The following is a 10080-nucleotide window of genomic DNA, read 5'->3' on the forward strand; positions in this document are numbered from 1 at the left end:
GCAATGACCTTTTGTGTCTTGCCCTCCTTGTGCAAGGGGTCAAAGGTCGTCTTTTGGACAGCTGCCAGGTCAGCTTCTTCCCCATGATTGTGTCGCCTACAGAACTAGACTGAGACCATTTAAAGGCCTTTGCAGGTGTTTTGAGTTCATCAGCTGATTAGAGTGTCTTCAATATTCAACCTTTTCACAATATTCTAATTTTCTGAGATACTGAATTTGGGATTTCCCTTAGTTGTCAGTTATAATCATCAACATTAAAAGAAATAAACATTTGAAATATATCAGTCTGTGTGTAATGAATGAATAAAATATACACGTTTCACTTTTTGAATGGAATTAGTGAAATAAATAAACTTTTTGATGATATTCTAATTATATGACCAGCACTTTATAATATAATCCAAACAATAAACCTTAAAGCTAAAGGCCTGTTTTGGTTTCATGGGTGATATCAGAGTACAAACCTTTCTGGCTTCGTTTTTGTGTAGTGATAATTAACGTTCATGTCAAAGACATCTCACAGTCCCAGTAAACCCATCTGTCTTTGCAGTGCAGTGTGTAGTCATGTTTCGTTGTATATGCTAATGAACTGTGATGTCATTGTGACATCACATAGTCCTTGTAAACCCTTTGTCCTCATAATCCCGGTGAAGGGTTAAGGGTCAAGCCAAACATCACTTGCCTCTTCACCAGACCCATATCCTTCATGAACGATTTTATGATCTAATATCAAAATAAGAATTAATGATAATCAATTTATAACTATTTCCTACCTTTACTAAATCAATTTACATATAACCTCTTTATATTTAATCCTCTCTGTATTCAATGAGTGATTTTGATGATTGAAGTGTTTTTTGCTGTGCTTTTGAATTCCTATTATTGAGGTGCTGCTCTGATGTCTGTGTCAAGACGTGCTGGCAGGCAGATGCCCTTGGTGTAGTAATAACACTCCAGGGAGTCAAACTAGATCAGCATGTGTTAACTATATGTCTTCCTGAGGTGACTGAAAAATCAGGGTGCCATGTATCATGTTTTATAAAGTTTAAATAAATAATAAAGTTTGTGTTTTGAACCCAGGATTTTTTTAAAGCATTTCCATTTTTATTTGAAAGCTCTAGCATTAAAGGAAGTCATAGTCCCCCTAAACCACCTTTTTTTCTGGTTTGAAGAAATTGTCCTTATAAGTCATGCTAACCTGTGTCTGTGTGTGTGTGTGTGTGTGTGCGTGTGCGTGTGCGTGTGTGTGTGTGTGTTTGTAAACCATACAGAGTGAGGACATTCACAAGTTTTTTACCTACAGTGTGAGGACTATAGGGCTCGGGCGCTGCGTTGCATTCTGGGACGTGGCGGCCATGTTGATGGCCTCGCGAATGTAAACATACAGCAAATCGAACGAGGAGAAGCAGAGTTGGGAGAAAGAAAAACTATGTTAAAATCCCGAAAAGGATGTGGAATTTACCGGGATATGTTAAATAGGGAAGCCAGGGACCGGTATATGGACAAAATTGGAACTATTAACGGTTTGGTTTCATATGAAATTTGCAGTTCACAAATGGATGGGTTCAGGAGCTGCAGACCATGAAGCCTATGTAACGTTAACCTTTTACCTTGAAGCATTCTGCAGCGTTCTGTGTTCTCAGGTTGCACTACTTGCAAATAAACACTGAAAAATATCTGATTGTGTGACACTTCTTGCTTTTGCACATTATACTGATTTAAGTATATTTATTGTGAAGATTGTGGGTATGGATGCAACAGACACTTATGGCTGTATTTAATGCACATTTATTTCAGCACAACGCTAGGGCTCATGTTTGTCAGAGCACAACATACAGACACAATTTTATATAGGAATGTCATGTCTTCGTCCTTGCTTGGCAACACCATGTGAATCGTTACTTTATCTGACAAAATAGTGTACTTGTTGCGGACGGTTCCAATCACCCTTTACACGTGAATTCGGAGGTGGGCATTTTTTCTTGTGCTCTCCACATCTCTTGCATCCAGCTGACAGCGTCCTTATGTGAAAGCCAACGACTCTTTGTTACATCGGATACTTGGTTGCGCCTCCAAGCAGGAAAGCGGTGGAAAGTTAATCCATTTTCGACGCCAAATTAATCAAATTAAGACACACGACTGAGAGGGAGTACGTCTATAAACAGTGCGTAGTAGTCCGAGTAGAAGTAAAGGAGGCCATCAACATGGCCGCCACGCCAAGTAATGATGTCAGACGCCCGAGCCCTATTTTGCAAAGTGAGGACATTTTGGGCTGTCCTCACTTTGCTAAAGCCAAAAATGCCTGAATAGGCTTCCTGTGGGGTCCCTGATGCTCTGCTGTAAAGTCCTCACTTTTGATCCACAATGAGTTTTGTTCCCGCTGAACTTCACACACATTTTCTCTAGAGTGCCCTCTCTGGCAGAAATCTGTACTTCATGTAAAAATGTTCAGGCGCGCCCTCTCTGGCAGAAATTGGTACTTCATGTAAAAATGCTCAGGTGCCCCCAAATGGCCAGTACTGGTACTGCAGTGCATCAGGCTTTTACACTGTTCCATACTGCAGAGAAATATTATTTTGCTATGCAGCAAAAAAGATGCACAAATCCCCAAGGTGGGCAGGGAGAAGTTACATTTACTTAGTTAACCTTTTGAATAGGCTTCTTCTAAGTGCCCATGCCCATTTATTCCTCCATGCTTTTTAATTCTACTTGAGTAATATTTTGAAGTTACTATACTCAATGTAAAAAATAAAGACCAAATGCCCCATTGACATCAGTGAATAGAAATCAGTATTTTGATTACAACCTAATGTAACTTGTAATGTTTACTAGGATGTGAGAGGCAGTGCACTATAAACATGTAGTTTCCAGAATGTTAAAGAATAAAGTTATTAATAATAATGATTAATATATAAGTTAACATTAAATACATGCATTTGACTAATAATGTCCTGTTTCCACATTCCTGCTATAAGTGATCTACTTTTATCAACATCTTAAAGTCTGGAGACCAATTGGATTAATTTGTGAATAATTCAAGGAAAAGTCAAGAAGATGATTTCAATCTAGTGCACTTGCAGAAGCCAGTTAACATAGTCAGAATGACTGGTGCAGTCCCAAAGGCAGAAGAGGCATTGTCTGAGGCATCTATTGAACAAAAGTGATAAACTACTCAATTAAGAAATTCTTTTTCTCTTCATAATATAGGAGAATGAGTCAAATTCTAGTTGTTGTAATTAATGTCTTAAATTTGTGCAATATTGAATCTGAGGTAAATCTATAATGCTGCGTTCACACCGAACACGAATAGAGTGTCTAGCGCGAATGATTTCAATGTTAAGTCAACGGAAAGGCACGATGATGTTTTGTTTTGGGAGTGATATGCAATGCTGTAATTGAAGAAATGATAAGATTAGATATTGTAATTAAGAATTTGTTAGATTTGCAATCATAAGAGACAAAGAAGCACCTTAACGCAGTATAGGGGTTGAACCTGCAATAGACATGCTCCATAACATTAGCTGCATCAAACAGAAGATGTGCAAGACTATTAACTAATTCAAAATTAATTCAAAAGCCATAACCACAATGACATATGACTTAACAATTAGTTAATAGTCATGTGCCTCAACAAGTAAAGTCATAACATAATGATGCCTTTGCAAATTGTTATCTAGTGATTAATTAAAGCAGACAACTGGGAGTTGAAATGCATGGCTTTGACCCACTGTGGTAATTAATGCATTCATTTACATTATTAGTTAATATACTATGTTATTAGTGAATTAATGATGTCATATTTAATTAATAGCAATTCATATATTACTTAATCTATTAATCATGCAGAATCTTTATTAGTTGCTGATGCAGTAATCATTAATAAATCATTAATAAATGTTAGTTTTTCATTAGTCATACATTAACTCATGATTATTTGTGCATTAGTTAAAGGAACATTCCACCGTTTTTAGAAATAGGGCTTATTCAACTTCTTTCCTACATTTAGATATGTGGGCAAATGCAATTTTGTGTCAGTGTATGCATTGTTTTAGTTTGGCAGGGTTGCCGCTAGCTTAGCTTAGCATAATGGATGGAATCCTATGTTGCCAGCTAGCATGTTCAGAGTAAAAGTGATCCAACACCCCCCCCACCCACCTAATTACTTCTTGTGGCCTGCGTATTCACAACTAGTACAAAAAGCGATGCAGATTAAGACTAGGCGATTTCCTAGGCGCAGATATCACGCAACACATGAAATCCCACAACCTGTGTGAATAGGGGATTTCATGTGTTGCGTGATATCTCTGAGCCCAAGTAGCAGTGCTTCGCCTCTGCTTCCCCATAATATAGTCCCAAGTCAATATCTGCCTAGGAAATAGCCTAGTCTTAAAGGTCCCGTTCTTCGTGTGTTTTTGAAGCTTTGATTGTGTTTACAGTGTGCAATATAACATGTGTTCATGTTTCGCGTGTAAGAAAACACAGTATTTTTCACACATTGACTCATCTGTACACCGCTGTTTTCACTCTCCTAAAAACGGCTGATGAGTTCCTTGTTCTATGAAGTCCCTCCTTCAGAAATACGTAAAGAGTTCTGATTGTGCCAGCGGTTCCTGTGTTGTGATTCGACAGCAGCTTAGCGCACGTAACTTGCACGGAAAGGTCACGCCTCTTAACGGGAGATGTATGCGCTCAATGATCTCTACAGCGTCCCTGGGAAAGCCAAACAAAGGTGATTTGACTCCGGGATGAAAATAACAGCGTCTCGACGACATGGCAACAAACACACTTAAACGCACCACTTCCTCTTCTCCACGCAACACTTCCTCTTCTCCACGTGGGACAGCAACAAGACCACGCCCCCTTTTTTCGCGTATTCTTGTGGGCGGAGGTTAGTCTGTTCTACTGACGTAATTAATGTAGGAAGTACCAGGATGTAGTCCAAGCCAGCCGTTCGCTGTAGGCTTTGAAAGGGAACTTCTGTTAAATAAAATATCTCGCTTGGCATTGAACTTTGAGCTTTATAATTTTACAGGTATTATTTATGCTCTAACAGCAACATTACACACTAACTAAAGTTTGAACAGTGGGATCACGAAGAACGGGATGAACACAAAATAAATTGCTTTTAGAGCACAACAAGATAACATGTTTCTTTATTGATCTAGTCACTTAATTTTGCTCTCAGAATGAATTATATTCAATGTTGTTCCCTCATTAAAAACATAGCTGGAATTATGTTTTGAACCTTTCAAGCATTATGAGAGTATTTCTGAATCTTTCCCCAATGGCTATTTTCAGGCGAGGGCCGCGTGTCCTGTGCACACGCGTTGCATTTTCATGTTTCAATACAGCATTTATTAAAGTGTAAAATAATGATCAGATGTGTTTGGAATTATGGCCAAATTAATGTCTAAAGCATAATACCCCCTTTAAAAATTATGCATGATCACAAAAGTTTATGCAACTGTTTTTAACATGTTAAAAAAGAAAGTCCATATTGAATAAGTTAAAACAGGAGCTTTCAGTTTGGTGAAGGCTTAGTTTTTAGAAAACTAGAGTGTTGATAGAGCAACAAGCTCTTTTTACACTATAGCTCAATTATTCTTTTTTTTAGCTTTCAGATGATGGCAAAAAAAATTTTAAATGAGCAAAAACTCAAGCAGGGAAGGGGGTGGCTTATGAGACCATTTCTCATATATATATATATATATATATATATATATATATATATATATATATATATATATATATATATATATATATATATATATATATATATATATATATATATATATATATATATATATATATATATATATATGTTTAGTAATTTAATGAAAAACAGATGTTTGTAGATGATTGAACTTTTACCAAACTTGACTGAAAGTGATACTTGTACTTAGTTTTAAACATTTTAGACATTCATTTAGGTCAAATCTTCATGCAGGCAGATAATATGTTGAAATTGTTATGTTGCAGGTAAAGGCCCTGGAGAAGGATATTCCTGATTCTACAGTGAGCTCACCTCATCAAGAAGATGAAGAAGCTTCAGAAATGTCAAGTTGCTATAGTGATGGTGAGGAGTACAAGCCTCCTCCAGGGAGTCCAGACTCCTCTTCATCCTGCAGCATAGTCTCAAACTGCTCCAGCCTGTCATGTGAGTCAAAACCAACACAGTCTAACAGTCAACCATCAAAAACATATTCAAAAAAGGATCGTCGCAAGAACAACACAGAGACCGTTGAACTGAGAGTTAAAACTTGCCAAAAAAACAATGGTAAAAGAGTGTGGGACAAAGCACATTACTGTGTGTACTGCGAAAAAATAAATAAAAAAATGGCCCGCCATTTACAGTTGAAGCACATGGATGAAGCTGATGTTGCCCACGCTTTCAGCTTTCCACTTGGCTCCAAAGAGAGAAAGAAACGTCTTGAGTCTTTAAGAAATAAGGGTGACTGGCGACATAATCAGGAAGTCCTAAAGGAGGGTAAAGGGGAGATCGTTAGATGGAAACAGCCCTCTGAAAACTCATCAGTTTGTGACTATTTGCCCTGCCAGCACTGCTTTGCTATGTTTAAAAAAGTAGACCTATGGAGACATGACAAAACTTGTAGGGATAAAAAGGAAAACTCCGACGTAGGAACAAAAAGAAAGCGCATCCAAACTGTTTCTTCCAAACTTCTTCCAATACAGACATCATCAGAGGGAGTCCAAAATGTAATCCATAACATGTTACAAGACAACATCACTGCCCACGTTCGAGGGGATGAGATGATATGTAAATATGGAGATTCACTGTTTGCTCGAAAAGGACGTGAACAATCTCAACATCGCTATATTGCACAGAAACTGAGGGAACTGGGTCGCTTTGTCTTGGCAGCTAAGAAAATTGACCAAAAAATTGGAGGACTCAAAGACTTGTGTGATCCAACCAAATTTAACTTGGCAATAGCAGCAGCTAGAAAAGTGTCACACTTCAACTCAGACAAGACTGAGTACGGAAAACCTTCAACCGCAGTGAAAATAGGCTTTTCACTCAAAGCAGCAACTGAGACCTGGATCGCTCATTGTATGATGGTGTCAGATCTTGTTGCTGAAAAAAAGACTAAGAAGTTTAAGGAGCTTCTCGACAAAATGTGGTCAAACTATGTTGCAACAAATGCCCACAGTTCCATGGAACAAAACAAATGGAACAAAGATGAAAGTGTTCCTTTAACTAAAGACATTCTTGCGTTGCAGAATCATCTGAGGGCTATAGAAGATAAAGCAAAGGCTGATCTTAAACAGACTGTAACAGTGGCTGCATACAGAAGACTCAGTGAAAGTCTTCTGGCTCAAGTCCTAGTGTTCAACAAGAAACGTGAGGGGGAAGCATCAAGGAGAACACTAGAGATGTTCCAGAAAGCTGACTCTGGCCAAGTCAACAAGGACATTTATGAGACGCTGTCTCCTGTGGAGAAAATGTTGAGTCACAGGCTAACTAGGATGGTAACCAGAGGAAAAAGAGGTCGGAAAGTACCTGTTCTGTTTCTTGACCACACTAAAGCTTCCATCGATTTCATGATTGCGCTCAGGGACAAAGTTGGTGTTCTTAAGGACAATCCATTTTTGTTTGCAAACATTGGCACCAAAACAAATATTCGTGGCTGTGACTGTTTGAGAAAATGTTCAATTGAATGTAAAGTGGATAATCCACAACTGCTCAGATCCACCAACCTGCGAAAGCATGTGGCAACATTGTGCCAGCTGCTGGACCTCTCCAACCAAGAGCTTGAGCAGGTAGCGAAGTTTATGGGACATGACATCAGGGTACACTGTAACTACTACAGGCAGACTGATAAAACCTTCCAAGTAGCTAAAGTTGGAAAGCTTCTATTTGCAATGGAAGGTGGAGCCGAAGCACTTAAAGGAAACAATCTTCAGACCCTGGATTCAGCAGTCTATGGTCTGCACTGTTAAAAAAATAAATAATTAATGTCTCCATAAGCATCATATGACTTCTAACTACTTTTCTTTTTTTTTTACAGCCCAAACAGAGATTCGATCAAGGAGCGAAGAGGAGTGCCAATCCGGTATGTAACCGCGTCTATGTTGTGCAATACTAGTTAACTGTAACACATAACACGAGATAGGCACTTTCTCTAAACTATAAGTAGATTAATATACTTCTTCCATTAAGTGCAACAACTTTAAGATAATGTTTAAAGTGGGCACTCCAAATAAGTAACATGAATATGTATTTGTCTTCAGTGTCTGAACACTCTGACAGAGAGGACCACGAAGAGGAAAGCATGCTAGACCAGCCCTCCAAGGTTAAACCACACCGAAAGAGACCCAAAGGCACTGATGGTATGATTACTTTAGTTAACTTTATTCATTTTAATTAGTACTAGTACTTAATACTGGGTTTAGTCCAGGTCTAGACTTGTTCCTGCTCACTGCTCTTTGTGACTAAAGTTTTCAGATGTTATTATAAATGTATTTTTATTAGGGATGCACGATATATCGGCAACATATCGTTATCGGCCGATGAATAGTTATTTTTTGATGTTATCGTTATCGGTCCAATAAGAAAATGTGACCGATATATTCAAGCCGATAGATAATGTGTTATTTCCTTCAGCTGAGACAGACGCGCTGTCCACCATGATGGGTTTGAATTGCTCTAGATATGATTGGAATCACTTCGAAAAGGAAAATACAGTTATGTGCAACATATGCAGCGCAAGTCTAATATAATCTACATAAAATTATAATGAGAATGAGAATAGAATATGGCTGTGAAAGAGCGTTGTGTCTCAGCGCGTTTGTTGAGGGAAGAGCGCGCCCACGGAGTTACACCTGACAAGCACAGTCAAGTTCGCTTTTGCATTCACAGCCTTTTGTGCCATTGTAAGTTGTAATATTATATTTATTATGCTGTGTATATAATCTCATATAGGATGCATTTGGTTGAGTTAATTAACGATGCAGTAAAGCACTTCATTGTACCGGTCTTTAGCTTCAGCGCGCATTTCACACAGAAATGCACAGCATTAATAACTACTGGGACTGTCCTATACATAACACTAATGAGAATATTTCTGTTATAAAACGTTGTGAATTCTCTGGGTTTAGTTGTTTCAGCGATGTTGTGGGAACCGTCCACAACGCATTCTGACCAGCATCATTTTAAGCATATGTAAGTCGTAATATTACGTTTTTGTCGTATAAACATCTGATTAATGTCATATAGGATGCGTTTGGTTAAGTCAGTAACCCGCAGTGCTTCACTGTACCGGTGATCATCTTAAGTTTCAGCACGCTCTCAAACAGGGGAAGAGCATCCACAGGAGTTATAGGCCTTCACCCATGCGTGATTTTGTGCTAATATAAGTTGTAATATTATATTTATTTTGTATAAATATCTGATTGTTCTCATAAATGATGCGTTTAGTTGTTAATTAAACTTCTAAGCGCTTCAGTTTATGGTTGTTCGTTCATTCTCTCCAGCTTCAGCGCGCTCTCAAACAGCAACATTATTCCCAATAGACTAGACCAGGGGTCGGGAACCTTTTTTGACCAAAGAGCCATTTTTTCATTTTTGGTTAATGCATTTTTCCAAAAGAGCCACAGAAAAAAATTATATTAAATTATTATTAAAAAACATGCTTTTTTCCCCAATAAAATTTCAACAATAGTAATTATAAGGTCCATAACTAAAAACAAACACATATGCAGAAAACAATAAATAAGTTGCAATATGGAATTAATTGTGCAGGGCTTTGTGAGGTTGAGTTATAAATCCTCTTTGTGTGTGTGAACATCTACTGTGTTTACGTGAATACTCGACTTGGCATTTTGATATATTTCTGTAGTCTATTAATTTGACGTGCAGCCGAGGACAAAGCTGTGCTTGTCCGTGTTGCGCTCGGAGCGCGTGCACAACATCCTGTGAGTAATTAAATTGTCTTTCGCGACTTATCACGCTTTTATCATTCATTTTCGTCAACTGAAATCTGCGTGGATTATCATAAATACACATTTATTTATCACAAGGGTCTCTGCGGCAAAAGAAAGTACCCGCGGGTGAAATGTTTC

Source organism: Gobio gobio (assembly GCF_949357685.1).
Source record: "Gobio gobio genome assembly, chromosome: 1".
In the NCBI taxonomy this organism is placed as follows: domain Eukaryota; kingdom Metazoa; phylum Chordata; class Actinopteri; order Cypriniformes; family Gobionidae; genus Gobio; species Gobio gobio.